This window comes from Anser brachyrhynchus (genome assembly GCF_964034855.1).
Source record: "Anser brachyrhynchus genome assembly, chromosome: 1".
NCBI lineage: Eukaryota > Metazoa > Chordata > Aves > Anseriformes > Anatidae > Anser > Anser brachyrhynchus.
In genome coordinates, this window is record NC_137694.1 from 22,232,871 (window position 1) to 22,251,660 (window position 18,790).

Genomic DNA, 18,790 nt, shown 5'->3' on the forward strand with positions numbered 1-18,790 from the left:
AGTAGCTCTTGTTATTATTGGCATTTCTTTAGAAGAACACCTTTTTGCCAACAGGCATAAGAAAACCCTCGCTAATGTTTTTATATGTTAAGCCAAATAACATGTTCATTGGACAGCAACTGCCTCTATATTGAGGTCTCTTCACAAACTGGAGTGGCTTGCCTCTGGAGAACAAGGCATGAACCAGATCCAAAACACACAACCATGTGCTGCCTCAGCAGTTACCTGGTGCCAACTAGTGCAGACCCTGCAAAGGGAACCTTGTAAAACAGCTGTGCAAGCAATGCACCCGGAACAGCTGTGCTGTACTGCTGGAAACCGTCCACTGTGCTATCTGCAGGTTCCAGTTTAAGGAGTTCCTAAGAAAAGCAAGCTTGTTTCTGGGAGGCTTAATTTCACTATACTGGTATCCAAGCTTGCACTAGGAAAATTGATGGTATCACTAGTCAATATGGGATGGCAAGATGAGACAGACAAGGCCAATTCCCACTCTGTTTTCTCAACCCAAATTAGGCAGACTTATAATAATAATAATTTCAAATATTGGAATGCCGTGGAGATTATTAAGTCCACATCAGACTGAACTATATTAATAACATTAACTAAAATTCAGGCCAAAAGCAAGTCATTGGATGACAGAAGTTCTCATTTCAAGAAGTTTTTTTTCAAAGGCCAAACCTATGCTGACGGTAACTTCAAAGGCTGTTCGTTAATTTGGCAGAGAATCCAGGTCCAGTGAAAACACCAAAATTCAGCCTTCAGAATTATGTCTCCAAAATTAAGGAATTTATTAGCCTGACCACAGTGAAGGAGATTAAGCAGATTAGAGAATGAAAGTGTTTGGTCAGAAGAATGTACCCAAACTGAATTAATTACGAATTTACCTGGGAGAGAAAGAAAAGACATAGGGAGCTCATTTTCCCATTAAGCTAATTGAGAAAAGAGTATATGTCAATGTGGATCCATTTTTCTCCTGTAAGAGAGACTGTCAGTCAAAGCCAGACCTTCTTGGAAAACAACAATACAAAACAAGAAAAGAACAAGTCTGTAGTTTCACTTGCTCAGTGTTTCTGTTGTTGTTGAGTCTGAAGGCAGGCTCCAAGGAAAATGAAGACTTAAATTAAGTTTTATCCAGAATAGGCAGGCACCTTTGAAAGCAACAGAGGCAAATTACAGCTAGGGCCCACAGGGAAACTCAACTTCTTCCTCACAAAGGGAGCAATGCAGGTTTGTGCAAAGGAAGCAGATTTTATCAGTTCACTTTGGAAGAGACCGTGGTTATCTCTTACATTATGGCACTGAGAGGACCAGCAATTGTGCTTTAGGGTGTTACTCCATGTGATGGATCCTCTGGAGATAAAGGTGGCTGGAAGAGCTTCCAGCCTTTCCTCTTATACTTCCTACACCCTTCACACCCTCTGCTAGAGGTTACCACTCCTTCAGCTCAAGTACTTTTTGAAGCATTTCCCAGGCATGGTTTAAAGCACGCAGACAGATCAACTAACACAAATGAGGCCAAGGATTCACAACATAGTCCTTCTGTGCTTACACCAGGCTGTGTCCTCACCCACCCTCAGCTCTGCTGCCACAGCATCGTTACCAAAGCAGGGTGGGGGGCAACCCAACTCAGAAGAAGGCTGCCAAAAAATGAAGCAAAAAGAGACAGGATCCATTCTGTAAAAAACATTAACAGAGAACAAAGGAAGGATATGTATCCATATGTGTTTGTTTCACACACAAATACATATAGATGCAAGCCAAAAATTTTGTCCCACTGCTTGAGGTGGTGGTGAACTTCAGTGGGAACAGAGGAGAAACCACAGAAGCTAGAAATTCTCCCTCTGGTTTGGCTGAGGAATGACACAGAAGGTCTAATTCCTCTTCCTACAGTAGCACCACTTAAGTGACCTTCCAGTTGACAATGCTTCGCAAAGCACCTCTTCCTTCAAGTTGACATTCATACAAGCCTGTACCATACTGGAAGAGCATCACAAGATGTGAGAAGACCAACAGATCCTTTCCTACCACTACCCTGACTAAATTATCTGTTGATAACTGCATTTGTTGTATCTTGAAGTTCTCCAGAAAGCATCAGCTGAACATTGTGCGAATTAACTTCCCATAGCACTAGGATCTGTCATCAGGCCTAACCACATGCTTGCTGCGTTCCACCCCCTGAGGTCTAAACTGAGGTGAACTCAGTGATGACCTTCTGTAAAATAGTTTGCTCACGATGCTCTGAGAGAAACCTCTGGCAACCAGCTATGACAAATCCTCTTGGATCCCATGGCCACACAACAGTGCTAAGAGTGCACATTACAACACAGCTCTAGGTTTGAAGCACACACTTCTTTGACTTACCACATTCCTACACAACTGCTTTGTAAGCTCAGCCTAAGAGAAATGATTTGTCATGGTGCAGGTTACAGGGATTAGTCACAACCTGTAACCGGACACCATTTTCCAGCTCCAGCTACACCAGTTGAAGAAGCAACTGCCCTCAGCCCAGTACTTCTCAGGACCCTGTGGAGGTTACCACCCCTTAAAGCTGCCAGCAGAGCCCTTTGGATGGTGCTCCCTAGCCCACTTCTGTCAAAATCAGCCAGGTCTGTGAAGGCCTATTTAAACTGTTTAAGCAATCCCTGCTAATTCTGACCATGGGAACAGCTGACAGGGCTGTGGTGGGAGCAGGAGCTGTGATCTGCCCAACAGCTCTTGATGTCAACACCTGTGGCTCAGGAGGATGAGAGAATGGTAAAAACCAAAGTATGTGTCCTGCTCCATGCTCACAGGAGGCTATCTGACCATGCACCAACGAGTGCTGGTAGCATACTTTGTATTGTATCTTCAAGCAGAAATGGAAGGGAATGACTGCAGAAACTTTGAACTGAAGCACAGGAAAGCTATGAATTGCCTGTGCTTTCAGATGGAGTAACTAAGGCACAGCACCTTCCTCAGGGCTGTGGAAGGATTTATACCTGATATCACTGTTAGACTGGTTAGACCTCAAAAAGGTTATAGAAACCATGCTTTCTAATGTGAAAGGTTGGTGGGGAAGAATAGAGTGGGGAAAAAAAAAAGTTATTAATTGAAAAAGGGGGTAGATCCTGAGCAGTCCTGTATAAATTCAGTCATAAACAACCTCCCCCTCAAAAGTCCCACAAATCCTCCAAAGCTGTTTCCAGGTCAATTCTGTTCCCTCTACAACTATATGCAATTCTTAAAACGATGCACACAGCCCCCTCTAAGAGGAAAAGCTACTGGTGCCACAAAACATGAGTAGTGGATTGGTGAGGAAGCGGTTAAAAATAAAACAAGCATATGTAATGGGAGGGAAAGTGTTCATTGCTCTGAGGTTGGAGAAGGTCATAAGGGATAGTGGCACATAACCAAAGATATGATAAATGGGTTTGGCATTTGCATTAACTTCTCAGTAAAATCCTATGAAGACTTTTGCTGGCTTTTCTTACTGTGTGTGCACAAATCCAACACACACTGCATCGATTCAAACCACAGTGCTTTTAAGTATCTGCTCTTGCCTGTGTCTGAAGCCTCATTTCTTCCTCTTATTTTTGCCTGCAAAAATAAAAATCTTTTACCTTTCTCACAAGTGAAACTCTTCCTGAAATATAATTCTGTCAAGCCACAAATGCTTCCCCACCCTTCTTCTTGGTGAGCAGAAAAGCAGCAAGTGCTGTGAAGTAGCCAAACTGGGAAAAAAGCTGGAGAGGGAGCGCTGCAAATGTTTAGGCCGGCTTCTCATGTCACGTTGCAACCGTCAGTCCACGCGGCGTGCTGAGTAAGTGCAGGCTCCTCCGCTTCCCTGCTCGGTGATTTGATTTTTTTAAATGGATGTCTATGATTATAAGCATATAAGGAGGTTGAAAAATAATCTTATCCTGGGCAAATGGAAAACCTAAATAATCAACGTTGGCGAATGAGAGGTTCTGCTAAAAGCAGCTTCTGCAGGTAAGTTGGAGACTGATGCATCTCGGTGCCCTCTTCCTGAGCTCGAAGAGAGTCAGCAATAGTCTCTTGCTCCTTACAACCAAGAACAGCAGAATAAAATTAATAAGTGCAGGCAGTTTAACTGCTCCATGATGAGTTTAACAATGGCGCTAATGAAAAAGGCAAGAACCATGCCAATTATAGACTGCTGCTCTTTGGAAAAGCCATAAGGAACTGCTGAGAAATGTAAGAGGAGGAGCCTGGCAAGGCAGGAGGACTGAAGAGGCTGAGGAGGGGAACAAAAGTAGCAGAGACTTCTCTTTCTCAAGCCTCGGGAAATACAGGGGGGACGGATAACAACTCTTAAAAAAAACTCTTAAAGCTGCTCAGGGAGTTAGCAGCAGATGAAATAATAGTATTCCCCTCCTAGCGCTCAGAATAAGAGTGAATGATAAAACTTTTAGACATCTTCTAGCAAGACAAAAGGCAGTGCGAATAGCCAGCATTCAGTCCTCTAACACGGCCCAGGAATGAGGAACAGCCAGAGGTTCCCTGAGCGCCTGCCTCCTGGGAGAGGTGATGGCTTGAGGCCTTGGTCTCGCATTGGGATGAAGATCGCAGGCTTGGCTCCTTCTTCTCTGTTTTGCCTTTTCTTCTCTCTGTGGCGTTGTCAGACTTGCAAGTTGCCAAAAGCTGGGAACATTCAAAATGGAACTTGGAAGCTTGAGAGCAAACAGGGGAAGGCTTAAGTCTCCGCAGCACAAGAGTTAAGCAGAGTTATATTTTGGGATTTATTTTTTTTAAATAATAAGCTCCAGAAGAGTGAGAGAAAAAAAAAAGAAACTCTTAGTTTGACAGTTGAAGCTCGACAGTTTGGCTATTAATGCAATAGAAAATAACAGTTTTCTGAAGGGAATTGTTTCATAGATCATATGAAAAGAAACTGCAAGGGCCATTTCTGATAAGTAACATTTGGTAGCAAAATATTTATTAAAAAAAAAAGGCAAATACCTAATTTTCGTATTTGAGGAGATGAACATCTGGTATGTTTTAGAGAAGATAAACATCCAAATTCTGTCCTTGCTGTTTGAGAGCTGATCTTTTTTTAATAGGCTTTTTTTCAGTCTGCAACAGAGTAAGAAGCTGCTTTTAAGCATGAAATAATGAATTTTGAAGTTCTGAGTAGTAGTAATGTCAGATGTTATATCTATGTTTTTGTGAATAATGCACTTATCCAGAGAAAGGATAGGAATTGTGATGTAGCTTTAAAAATAAAAAATAAAAAAAAAAGAAAGAAAGAAAGAAAGAAAAAAGAAAAACATGGCAAGGTTTCCTCCTCATTCTAGGGCTTTTGTGTGTTTTTTGTTGTTGTTGTTGTTGTTTGTTTGTTTTTTTCCTCCAGAGAAGTATTTAACAATGCAAATATATATATATTAAAAACAAAAAAAGCTTATAACCTGAACTGTCACACCTTCTGGAGGCAAAATTGGAATTTTAAGACAGAAGAATTTGTAGACATAGATTGCGTTTCTACATCAACCGCAACTTTTTCTTTCATAATTTATACTGTAGTTGGAAAACGCCAGGAGTTGAATGGTTACACGAGCTTCTTATATGAAGCAGAAATTGGAAGGTGATTCCATATTTCTCTTTAAGTTAAGATGAAGCCAAGAGATCAAATACATTCTAATTAATGGAAATTTTAAAAAGCCTTCTTTTCTATCAGCTTGTTGTACAGTGGCTTCCTTCTGTGATCAGCTTTACATTCTTGATTGAACATCTCAGCTTGTTCTTTTCTAATGATCAAAACCCTACTCACAAAGGTCCCTCATGTTCGCACACTAATCTTCAAGGTACCAGTCTTTAGTACCAGTATCAAAGTTGTTAGCACGAGTGGTTCCTACGCGCTGCATGACTGGTGGCTTTTTGAAGACGGCTGAATGAATCTTACTCATTCCCCACGGAGGTTACGTGTGGCAACCCCTCATGGTTACAGGTATGTCAGAATATGTGACGTGCTGTCCCGCACGCCCGCCTGCCGTGCCTTGCTCTTCACGTGCTCGCTCCCTCTTTCTGCACAAGGCTGTCACGGTTCGCTTCCAATCCCTGCTCCATGGCTCCTGCTGGAAAGCATAGGGCCCAAATGAAGAGTGTAATGCAACTAGTAGTGTTAGCAGCTGCTTCCTACCATGTGCTTGCCAGCAGATATAGGCAAGAAAGCCAAGAGTAAGTGTGTATATAGGCACATATGTTACCGCTCTCTCCTTCCCATTGTTCTCCCCAGCCAGCTAGGTCAGAAGTCAGCAGCAGGGGTGCCAGCAGGGTGTGAATGGCGTACAGTGAGATCAGGGGCTTGGGGCCAAAGGATCTGCGAGAGGCAGCAGCTCCTGGCTCCCACAGGGTTTGAAGTGCCTCGCCTGGAGACAAGGCACGATGGCCTCCAACAACATGTTGTCTCTTCAGGGGGCAGGGTTTCTCAATTCCCAGGACAACGGGCACAGCCTTTATGGGTCAGCCTCTCATTTGAGCGAGCAAAATATAATCTGGCATAGTCCCCTTAAGAGACTGCCAACCTGCAGCTGCTAATTTATGAATTACTAATTCATAAATGTGGATATCTGGGGAGGTCTCTTAGTCAGAAATACAGCACAGACTTTCTCTTTCTGAAAAGCAGAAGCAATACGGCATGGAGGTGGTGGGCTTAAATGATACACCCCCCTACTCTGCTGCCAGCACTGGTGTGCACAGTTTTAAAATCTTTTTCTCTAGAATGAAGATTCAGAGACACTGTTCAGCTGCCTGCCGTGCTCACCATAGGACTACTGCAGCACTTGGTGAACTTTAATCCTACCCCAACCTCTTCACCTTCATCAAATGAACATCAAAGTCTCCCCTGAAGTGTTTGGGAGGGAAAGTTAACATCTACCGTATATTAAATGTGAACTGGATACACCTCAGTTCACCTTTGCTTTCACATACAAGTCAGAAGGTTGAATCATACCGGGACAGGACTGACCTACTCGGGTTTTGCTCAGGCTATTGAGGTTGCTTAGTTATTCCTTTTAAGCCAGACTTTTAAGAGTCTGGCACATACAGATGCAGAAGAGCCTTCGTTTTTCTAAAAATCTCATTATTAATCTACCCGCACCTTGAACACACGGCCCTCCCTAATGTACAAATATTTGACCTTTCTTTACTAGATGCGTGTTCTACAGAGAAGATGTTGTGACAGCTCTGCCTTATCTCGTACGGACTTTCCCAAACAGCTCCATTAAACAGTGTGGTGCTGTGAAACTCCAGCACTGCAGGTATGATTAGAGAACAACATACGGTAAAGATACAGTCAAGAGACTTCTTTCAGCTCTTGGTACACAGGGTAGTACCTTGGATTAGATATGCAATAATTCTGAGTTCGGAAAAAAACGGGCATTTTCTGAAGCTTAAACCACTGTACTCAGAATTAACGTGTGCATGTCTGTGGCACTTCTGCACAGCCAGTCCCACTGCCAGCAGCTGAGTCTCGAGGATGGAGGGAAAGACGGGAGAAGGCAGCAAGCTGGATTTTCTGCTCATCTGCCAGACTTCTCCGTACAACTCCATAAGATTGAAAACTTGACTTCTGAAAAATGAGCTTTCTTACAAGTGCATTTTCAAGGTAGAGTACAGCAAATGCTAAATGCTGGCTCTGCAGCAGCAGCTCCTACCATGGCAGATACAGGGATCATAAAACCAAGGAAGGAAAAATAAAAATAAAATGTGATTCCTGACATTCTTGCTTCCTCACATGGCAGCTTAAGAGAGCACATCAGGATACTGAACCACACATTTATATTTTTCATGCTAAAGGCAAATAAATCACATTATACACTGACTCCTTAAACATTTCGGACAGATTATAAGCACAGCTAGATCACTGCTGGCAAAACTCCCCCAACTTTTAACAGTCAGTTTATTTAAAACCTGCACACTAGATCTGAGCCTTCTGTACAGTGAGCTCTACTATGCCAAGTTTCAACCCAAAGTGACTCTTACTACCAGACTATAAACCCCAGAAAATAGGGCTAAGGGTTCATTATGAACCTGGTGACAGACTCCTAATTATAGTGGTGCTATCAAGCATGATAAAGGCTGGTTGGTTTTATTTTAGTCTCATCCAAAGACTTGTTGGATGCTGGATTAGCTCATCTTTTCACTCCCGTTGAATTGCCATATGTTTCTTTTTCTCCTTTATGTAGTATTTGGCAGGAGTTATTTGTCAGCATTTACAAAAAGAAAACATGTCTGTAGAAACTTCATTTCTAGTTCCTTCCAAGCTAAGTTTCTTGTTTTGCCTGATAAAGCCTCAGAAATCGTATTTCCATGTCTAAAGCAAAAATGGATAAGAAAGTGCTGCTATTAAAAGGTGAAATATGGACATTTACACTGTCCCGACCATGATATTGCGGTATAACATTTCATTTTACTTCAGAGGAACCGATACCTCAGTAAAGAGCTGTCTCTTTCTCCCTCCCTTTCCACATCAATTCTGCCAGATTTCATACCCACCCAAATATCTATAAGTAAATCAGAACAAAATGTAGCATTTTACTAGCAGATTTGTTTATTTATTTATGCATTACTACTATCTACCAACATTGCTGCAAAGATCCAAGTTGCACAAAACAAGTCAAAGGAAGAAAAATAACACTGATGCAAATGCTGTCAAGAAAGTCTCTTCTTTGGCAACTAAAAAACCACTGAATTTCACAGTCTTATCTAACACACCATAGGAGAAAGGAGTTAACTGTTTTTTCTAATCCCAGAAATCAGAGAGCTAGAAAGAACTCAGCAGCACCCGTATGGGAACAGAAATGGAAACCAGTTAGCAGAGTATTTGCTGGACAGAAAAAAGATCCCTGCACTGTTGTCACTTGGCTTCAAACGTATTCCTTGGTTGGCGAAACGTTGAAGCAATGGGAGAACTTTGCATAGGCAGGCCAGAGGAGAGGCAGGTTGTTTCAGCTGCTCTACGAAATAAACACAGGAGACAGGGGAGAGGTGGCACCGCTGACATCAGTAACAGAGCAGAGGAACAAGCATTTTGCTGTACCATGCAATTTAAACCAGCTATACTCAGACCACCTCATCCCTCTGCCCTTCCTCACCTGCCTCAGCTTCCTCTTACGAGAGCACTTCTGCAATGGCAAGGAAGCTATTTTTACGTGGCTACTGTGAATGCCATCCTCTCCCAACAAATGATATGGACTCATCTCCAGATGGAAAGAAACACGGTTTATTTCAGAGGAGAAAAAGAAGGGACCTTGAAAGGCCCCCAGACGTGACCAAGAAGCAAGATAACAAGTACTAATAGAGCTCTTCTGAAAAAAAAGGAAGGTCACCTGTCACCATTGCTATTCAGCTCTCCTAAGTGGTTTTATTGATGGGTCATTAAAGGATTCCCATCCACCTTCAGCCTGAGAATGGTTTTACAAAGCAGATAATAGAAGGAAAAAAAGCGGAGGAAGCATCTTGCACCATTTATTTTAAACTACACGTGTTTGACAGCCTTTTGAGTTATATTCTCTCTTACTTTTTTTCCCCATAATTTCTTCTTTGTGGGCTTCTCATGCAACCCAGGGAAGTTGGAGAAATGTTGCCTGTTAATAAATTGTGACTATAAAAATACAAAATTGCCTTAGGTTTAAAGTGTCTTAACCTGATATCATTACGCACTAAGAAGGGAGGAGAGGTATGAGTTTTAATTAAGTTTTCAAATGTTATTTTTAAATTTAAATGCAGTCTTCCTGCAGCCATGCCTCATCTCCAGCCATAAGCGCATGTGTCTGGACTGCTGAACTCCTTCGTAACCTAGTTTGCCCAGAAGTAAGTAATGTAATTGGTTTCATGATTCTCTGATGTTGAACTCTCTGGTGCAGGCTAGCAGCTGCCCTACCACTTGCAGTTGTAGATATGTAGTAGATAAAGAGTAGTGCTGCCTATGCTGAGTCTGCAGACTTTAGAAGCTCTGCAAGACAAGCTATGAGATGCTCCTGTAATTTCCATAGAAGTAGGCTAATAGAAAACTGAAAGGATAGGGCAATTTTGATGGCTAGATCACAGCTACTGTAATTGGTGGATTGGCAGCGTAGCTAAAAGCAGAGACATTTTCTTGGCTGGCAGGCTAATGGGGGTTCAGCTCTTTCCTCTTCTCTGTTCCCCCCCAGGCCAATGAGCCTGGGTCTCCGTAGGGATGGATCAAAATCTCACCAGACCCTGCAGGATTGCACAGGTAGAAGCAGCACTTAATTTCAACTGTGTGTTTACAGGAAAGCAAAGAATAATTAAAGAGCCACATGTTACCCAGCAAAAACCTACAGTGATTTTAGTCACAGAGCAAAATTAATTCAGTTTTGATTGCCTATAGTGTTCTATGATAATAATCCAATGTCTAACACCATAGCCAGGGAAAAAAAAGAAAAAAAGGAAAAAAAGAAAAAAGAAGCCCTTAAGAAATGCTATTAGAAAATTTGATTTTGGGCTTGTATTTTATACCTTAACATACAAGACAGTTACAGGGAATGCACATCTGCTACCTATGGGTATGTCTACCTATATTATGCATGCATATTACGCACACCTTAAAGCTCTCCAAAGCACCCAGGAATTGCTCTCGGGGTCACTACTGCATTCTGCCCCATTTAACTCATTCAGCCTCCTCCTCTGAATGGCCCAGGCTTGGTCGAGGGCCCTGGGGATGCCAGGCACAATGCCCCCAAGCACCTGCGCACCGCCTTGCTCAGCCTCCCCTGGCACATGGCCTGCGGGCACCTCCTCTTCAGGGCACGTAGCTGTTAGGCATTAAAGACCTGCTAGCTGGTGTTAACTGAAATGTTTTGAGGACTTTGCATTTCAACCTATTTTGGTCAATATTCGTAGAAAGAGCACAAGTGTCTCTGACAATGGCTCCCTCCTCTTGCCAAATCCTGCCTCGGAGCTGTTAAAAGAAAAGGTCACCTCAATTTAACAGGAGTAACGAGATATTTTCCCCGTGCTCTTTCTTAGAAACAACTGAGCTGCTCTGGCTAAGTGCTGTTTTCTTCTTTTTGAACAACAATAACAGAATATTCAGCAAGAGACAGACACCGAGTTAAAGAAATCTCAGTGCAAGCTGTTAAAATTTGGCAAACTTGTAAGCAGCTGAAAATAGAGTCTTATAATGGGAAGTGTCAAACAACCTTGATAATAGACAGCATTACCAGCCTGCTCTATAATTCTAAATTATGTTTTATTACAGTGTTAAATATGCCTGAGCTCCATTTACCAGTTCCACCATTGCCAGCCCAAGAGCAGCTGCTGGCCGATGGCAAATTAACAAGTTGTAGTTTTCCTGGTGTAGACAAGAGCAGAGTTGTTTCTGGCTTTCAGCAGTCAGAGCAGGTTCATCTCAGCGGTTTTTATAGCGCTGAGCCTGTTGGCATATGGCCATTAACACATTTCTCAGGTGGCTCCCTGCGGTAATGAGGTGGCTCAAACATATGAGAAGTAAGCTAAAGCTAGATTTTTCCAGAAGCTGGTGTAGATGTAGCTAGCAGGTGATCTTTAAGACAGTACCACAAAATATAGGCATTCCAGCTTTTTTGCTATTTTACCACAGCCTTGGAAAAAAATAATAATATTCAAGTTGCCACTCAGGAAGCCAAAGGCCTTTACTGTACAACAAGTTAGGGTTTACAAGGCTAAGTCCAGAAAAGGGTACAGGGTTGGGCTCAGGGCCTTTCTTCTGCTACAAGGGAAACCATACACATTATGGAGACAAATCTTGAAGATCATCAATCTTTTTTTCCAATGAAAGATGAGCCATATAATTTCATAGCCTACAAGACTGGCACTTTGCAAGAATTGAGGAGTTTCAGCCAGTCTCCGAAAAACTCTTCAGATAAATCATGATAAGAGGCGAAGCAAACTTGCATGGTATCAAACACTACCCAGGACCAGTCAGTCTTTAAGACAGCCTGCCAGTTCTAGGATAGTCCTAAATACTTCAAAGCTATTAAAAGTGCAGTTCACGTTGTTCCTATGGAAAAATGTTACTGAGTTCAGCTCTGGAGTCCCCAGAACAAGAAGGACATGGAAGCATTAGAACAAGTCCAGAGGAGGGGCACAAAGGGCTGGAGCACCTCTCCTGTGAAGACAGGCTGAGGGAGTTGGGGTTGTTCACCCTGGAGAAGAGAAGGCTCTGGGGAGACCTTACAGTGGCCTTCCAGTGCCTAAAGGGGCCTGCAGGAAAGCTGGGGGGACTCTTTGTCAGGGAGTGTAGTGATAGGACAAGGGGAAATCGTTTTAAACGAAAAGAGAAAGATTTAGATCAGATATAAGGAGGAAATTCTTTAGTCAGAGGGTGGTGAGGCACTGGAACAGGTTGCCCAGAGAAGCTGTGGATGCCCCATCCCTGGAAGTGTTCAAGGCCAGGCTGGAAAGGGCCTTGGGCAACCTGGTCTGGTGGGAGGTGTCCCTGCCCATGGCAGGGGGGTTGGAATTAGATGATCTTTAAGGTCCTTTCCAACCCAAACCATTTTATGATTCTATAACTCTATGATTTAAAAAAAAAAAAAAAAATAGGTGGTGGGGTGGACACAGCCCACTGCTCAGGCTCCACACCCTGGGGAAGCCAGATTTTGGCTGTCACAACTCTGGAAGCAAATAACCACCTCAGGTCTGCCAGAGACCAGCTGTCCAGACCCAGCGGCACACAGGATAATGCTTCACGTGAGGATGGATCAGGAGAGCATAAAAGATGAGTAGCTGCCTGTCAGCAGCTACGCGTTGGGCACCCACTGGTTTCTCTCTTGGAGGAGTCACTGCAGGCTGCTGAGGCAGCTGCTGGCACAGCATCCTGGTGACACAAATAGGGGCAGTAAAAGAAGTACAAGAAATCGATTTCCTGACCCTTTGAACAAAACGCAGAAGGGGAATAAGAAGCCTGGAGCAAATCCCTGGGTACCAGGACAGTAGGCTCAGCAGGGCAGGAGCAGTCTGTGTTGCCTGCATGTTGCCAAAACAAAGAAAATCCTCTTGTGCAACACACCTCAGTATGTCAGCAGTGATCCCAAAGGGCTCTGTTAGAAATCTTTCTTCTCTCAGCTCTGATTAGGCAGTAGAAAAACACCACTTTAAGGAGTCATATAGATGAGTTTTGTCTCTCTGTAATTCTGCCAGAATTTCTCTGCCATATCCCCTTCTCTCGTTACCTCCTCAGCCACCTCCACGTTTCATTCTCCCCTCTGCAAACCAAGCCCTTGGGGACCAAGACCATGGTGTGGTCGGGATTTGTGGCTGGTGGGCAGCAGATCCGGAGCTCCTGTACACCTGAACTTGCACTTGCCTCTGTCACACTGTTACGAGGATAAATTTTTGAATGCTCAAAGCTCTCATATATAATAATAAAGTATCTGAAGATAGAATCTCCAAGCAGCGTATCACAGCAATGTTGAACTGCTGTAAGACCAGAGAACACACCGAAGTAAAAAGCCCTGCTCAGCCTTTTGCCCTGGAGACCTCAGGAGGAGCACGGCAGGATGACAGGCAGCTGGGGGAGAAATCCTCACAAGCACACGCTGCCTGGAAGCTGGAGAGCTTGTGTTTCTGCGTGCTGGCACACAGGGCCAGGGGCCAGTGTCTAACTGCTGGTAGTGTCGGCTCCTTTTTTTGCCTCTACGTGCACCAGCTGAAATGCAAAACAGGCACTGGACGTTTTTCAGAGAGATTAAATAATCTTTTGATCTTGAGAACAGAGGGCAGCAGCTTCAGAGGCTGCATGCTCGTCCTCTTCTGATGATCGAGTCCCTTTGAGGTATCTCAGAGAGGACATGCTCGGAACACCTCGAGTCTCAGGTTATTTGGCTAATCCGGACTCCTGATGTCTAGCCTATATCCAAGGAGAATATGAATTTTTCTTCATTATCTGTTACAGCCCCTCAGCTTTGATCCACATTTCCCCCACCTCAGGAGCAAAACTCCATTTCTCTAATCCTTTCTGTACTGCTTCCAAAAGGCAGGACGTGTGCTCCTCCACTAACCAATTCAATGCAGCACCAGTGCAAAGGAGCAGCTGAACATCTTTCCTGCTTTAGAGACATTTGCTGCGGGACTCCCGTTGACAGTGCATGAAGAGAAAAGCATCAGGCCATCTAGAACAGGTGAGATTTCAATTCAGGGCCAGCCAGAGCCAAGCTGAGAAGCTGCTGAACTCTCAAATGATCTGATCTGGAAGAGTGAGTAGAAAGGGAGAAACAAATTGCTTTCTAGTAGGAGGCAATGGGGACAAAGAAACAGACACAACTTGGCCTAAAAAACAAGCCTCTCCTTCCCGCAAGAAGGAAGTGGTGGAAAATTAACTAACAGTTGTGCTGCTCGTTTTTTACAAGTTGTACCTCCAAAATAATAGGACTCACTGGACTATTTCTTCTCAGGAACAGAGAGGTAACAGGCTGGAATTCTTTTTTTTTTTTTTTTTTTTTTTTTTGAGTCTAAGTAAAGCTGTTTCATTTACAATGGCCGATGGCTGACGGTTGCTGTTTACTTCTTCTGCATTTCTCACCTCTACCCTTCAGAAAACCATTGTATTACAAAAATAACATTATGAGGCATGGTAGCAAAAAAACTGTAGTCTTTCTAAAGGCTCTATCAGATATCAAGTGCTGTGATCGAAGGAATAGTTATGTATTAAGTCTTTTTAGGCAGCCAACCTAGCTTATTAAATTCCAGCCTCTAGTCACCTACACTGCCATACACTTCCACCTCAGCTGCACAAGTCCTTATGCCCCATGTTGTCACCTGGCATCTGAGGCAACATGGATTTAAAAAAAAAATCAAAAAGTTTTAGATATTTTAAAGAAAAATAGTTTAACAACTCATTTCAGTTGTTTGTGGCCAAGCAAGCACTCAGAGCAACAGAAGCAGGAGGCATCCTCCTTAGGATGAGCAGGAGAAAGGCACTTTGGGGAAAATTACTCTAGAGTTATACCTCAAGACCACAAAAAGATGTGAAGTTTGGAACATGACTGGGACTTAGTACACCTGCGTCCCAGTTCTGCCTATTTTCCTGTAGTACTGATACGTACACGGCCAGAGCAGTCATTTAAAAAAATATCTTGCAGTGGTTCAGTACAAAAGTATTCCTGGTAACTATTTCAGCCAAAGTTAAAAATAGAATATAACCATTAGTCACATGAGCACTGTCCAAAAAAGCTGAGCAACTCATTGTGGGAAGTTTTCCTGAGAAGAAAAGAAAGTGGTAATAATATCCAACAGCCCCTGGAGCTAAGGCTGCTGAGACTGTATTTCTTACTTAATTTTCTCTCCTATGGTATATGTAAAATATGTATTGATATATGTATGAATACCTCAGTCTCTCAATATTGATAAGAATTTCTGCTTTGCATGCAAGGAGGAGAAATAACTGCTGTTTTTCAGCTCTCCCACTAACGAAGCATACTGCAAATTGAGATGTTCATCAAGGATTTCTTTAAAAGCGTGTATGCTTTTGTGATTTCTGTTTGAAATGTAGGAGGATATGGGGTCTGAGTGGGACAGATAGGGCCAACTCCGACTATAGCTCTGTTAAAGAAGCTAGAGAGACTGAACACGAAATACAGTGCTGTAACAGAGCCCTGACAGAGCACACCAGGAAACTCAGGCAGTTTCGCTGGCTGAGAATAGAAACAAGCAGAGGCAGCAAGTGCAGCATCTGCTCTGTCCCCTCCATGCCGGGGAGGGCACAGCCACCTCCCAGCTTGCTCCCTCCCTCCCCACCCCGCAGACTTCCCAGCCTGCAATCTCCCTTCCCCGCCGCTCTGGCGCGGGCTCCTCTTCCTTATTCATTCCTTTGCCTCTGCCCCAAGCTGCCGAGCATGCAAACAAACCGGGAATTGCTGAGCATGTCTGCAGCAGGGAACAGGGGCAGGGAGATCCTGCGCTGTGTGAATAGAAGAACCACCTTTCTGATATAGTTGGAAAAACCATTAAATGTTTATATATGTATTTATATATGGATTAAATGTTTATATATGTATTTATATATGGGTCCCCTTGTTTCTTCAGCTAACTGCCTACTCCGTTTCACCCCTTTGCAGCAAACACATCCTTAAATGAAATAAACAGCCACTAGCAAGGCAAAAATATTAAGACTCAACCAGAATAGGAAGCAGAACAGCAAAGTTAATATGCAAGAGCAAAATATCACAGAGCCAACTGAAATAGCACCACTATTCAGCTTCCCTAATGGCTGGCTGAAATCTGTACCAAGATAAAAGGAATCCAGCAAGACTAAGTGATGCTAAGAGCAGAAGGGAAGAGCTTCAAAGAACTCGCTTCATAAATATCCCTCAATATTGTAGCATATTACCCTCAAATTAAGTTAAATCAAACCACATCTGTGAGATTAGACGATGGTTGAATTGCAGGTACCAATAGCAGCAAAATGTGCTACCCTGACTATGACAAGATCATTGTTGAGTGCTCATCAGTCACCTTTCAGAAGAATGCAGAAGCAAATGTTCCCAAAAGCTCCCATTAGCGCAGCCTGGGCTACTGGGTACACCTGGCTTAGGCTTCCCACCACCAGCCGTCTGCTGGGAAGCTGGAGGATTTCAAGTGCACTGAGATGTCAAGTGCACTGAGATGTCTGTCACCTCCTCACCCTACATCAACAACATTTTGCCTGAGCTTTGACAGTCGGCAGGTAACCATTTTCTGAGCAAGTTACAGAAGATGTTTAACACCATTTGTTAAAAGTTAAAACGGTTAAAATTTGTCAGACTGAATCACTTGCTCCCAGGGATTTTAGAAGAGTAGGCCAAGGAACCGCTGGGGTTGAAGACTGATTAAATACCATTAGTATTTTGGTAATATTTAGGAACTGTGAATGAGGTCACTGTAGCAATTACAGGCCATTTAACTCAACATCGATCCCAAGCAACAGAACCTAAGTGTCAATAGAAAATGAAGACCACGCAGAGCTAAGGCACAGAATCCTTAGTAAAAACAGTCAATATAGCTTTAGGAAAATCAGACCTACAATCTTACCTAGAAAGTGTCCCCGGCCTGATAAGTTTAGTTAAGTGTCTTTCAGCGAACTAAGCACATGTTAGCCTATTATAGCTAAACAATTTTATTTAAAAAGCAATGTTACACAAGTCAACAAAGCATTTTAAATAGTTCAGCATTCTTGACCACTGGCATTTAATATTGGACATAACAGCTCCCCTAGTCTTTATGGGAATCAGGACCCGAAACAAAAGTCTTCCAGGAGCTTGAAACTTCTATTTAAGAAAGTCAGTGCTGGTGTAAATGTACCGTTCCACCATTTTTCACATGACCTGCAAAAAGGACAAGTCAAGTTCAAAGGTGTGATGTGGATCACACAGCACAACAGACTCAATTGAGCAGTAGCATTATTACTGTAACCAAACAAGATTATACAAAAGGCAGACCCAAAATTTAGGTCACACTGTTAGAATGCAATTTGGAAGACAGTAATTTAAAAGAACATTAGGGTCACGGTGGTTTGCCCGCTAGAACAATCACTCCGTGGAGCGGATTGAAAACAAATGTGATACTCCAACGCACAAAGCATCAAAGTACCATGTTTAAACTACAAGAAGTAATCATGCCATTTAGCACTGGTCCTCCTAGAACGTGTCTGCTCCTGACATCAACTGCCTGCATCTAATGTCATTAAAGCGGTAAGAGCTCAGATGAAAGCAATAGGTTCTATTTAAGAACTAGACTTACAGACAGACACCATAGCCAATCCAGTTAATTTATCCAAGAGAAGGTAAAGAGGCAGTGATCGTTGCCCGTAAGTGTCAGCATATAGGTGATAAGTCTCTCACCTAGAGCTGATTTGATCAGAGAATGCCAATCTGCAGGGCTGAAGCTGTTCTTAGGAAGTTGAAGATTTGATAGCACTGATATAAAATTTCTCAGGTTCCTGATGCTATGACCTATTCTGGCAGCCATCAAACCTAGGGATCTCCATTTAAATCATCTCCTCTTCTAAGGTGGAAAACAACTTCCAAGCTCAGTCTTTCATCTCCCAAACAAGAAACTAAACCACCTTCAAAAAACCCTTGCTCCCTCCTACCTGCCAGAGCTGTTTCACTTCACACACAGAAATTCCATTTGGGCCAGTGAAAGATAGGAAAGGGAAAGGATAGACTGATGGGGTAGGCTACTATCCAGTCTGACGAGCTACCCAAGTCAGGCTGAAAATACCCTCTGAATCCACCCCCACACTTTACAGATGATAGCCTTGAGGAAAGACCACTGGCTACTCCACTCAATTTTCTTCCCAGAAAAAAACAAAGCAAAACCTATGTCTTAGGCTCACCTGTGTGTGAACTGAGGAGGAAATCCAAAATATTCTGTTCAACTCAAAATTAACCACAGAATGTGATTTTTCTTTTCTTTCCTTTTATTTATTTATATACATATATATTTGGTCTGCCTCTTGCTTTTCAGTAGGCCCCCTCTGACCTTCAAAATAATGAGTGCAGAAGCTCACTTCCATCAAGACCTGACCCCAGCCTCTTTCAAAGCAAACCCAAAAATGCCTTCCCCCTGGTGTCCTTTACTGCCTTGACCTTCCTTATCTTCCAACGTTTACTTATATGCAAGACATGCCAGGAAAAATGAAAACACAGCTTTAGCTCAGGAGTAACTGAGGAGTATTCAGAAGTTTTTTGGCATAGCAGTATACTGCAACTAACTTCTCTAAAGTCGCTGTTTTTTGAGCTTGATCACTACTGGAATATGGCACAGAATTTTTAATTATACTGCTACTATGAAGTGGTAATGAGCATTA

General features: G+C 42.9%; 1 protein-coding gene across 7 annotated transcripts in view; it reads right to left on the reverse strand.

Moving 5' to 3' along the window:
- The window catches only part of PLXNB2 (plexin B2), a 259,864-nt gene that overhangs the window by 206,765 nt on the left and 34,309 nt on the right, over window positions 1-18,790 (reverse strand). Inside the window, exon 1 of one of the 7 annotated variants that reach the window (XM_080598193.1) lies at window positions 2,362-3,662. The exons of the other annotated variants lie outside the window; for them this stretch is intronic. The gene's annotated coding sequence lies outside the window, so the exon portion shown is untranslated. Of the gene's footprint in view, window positions 1-2,361; window positions 3,663-18,790 lie in introns of those variants that run through there. 7 annotated transcript variants of the gene reach the window in all.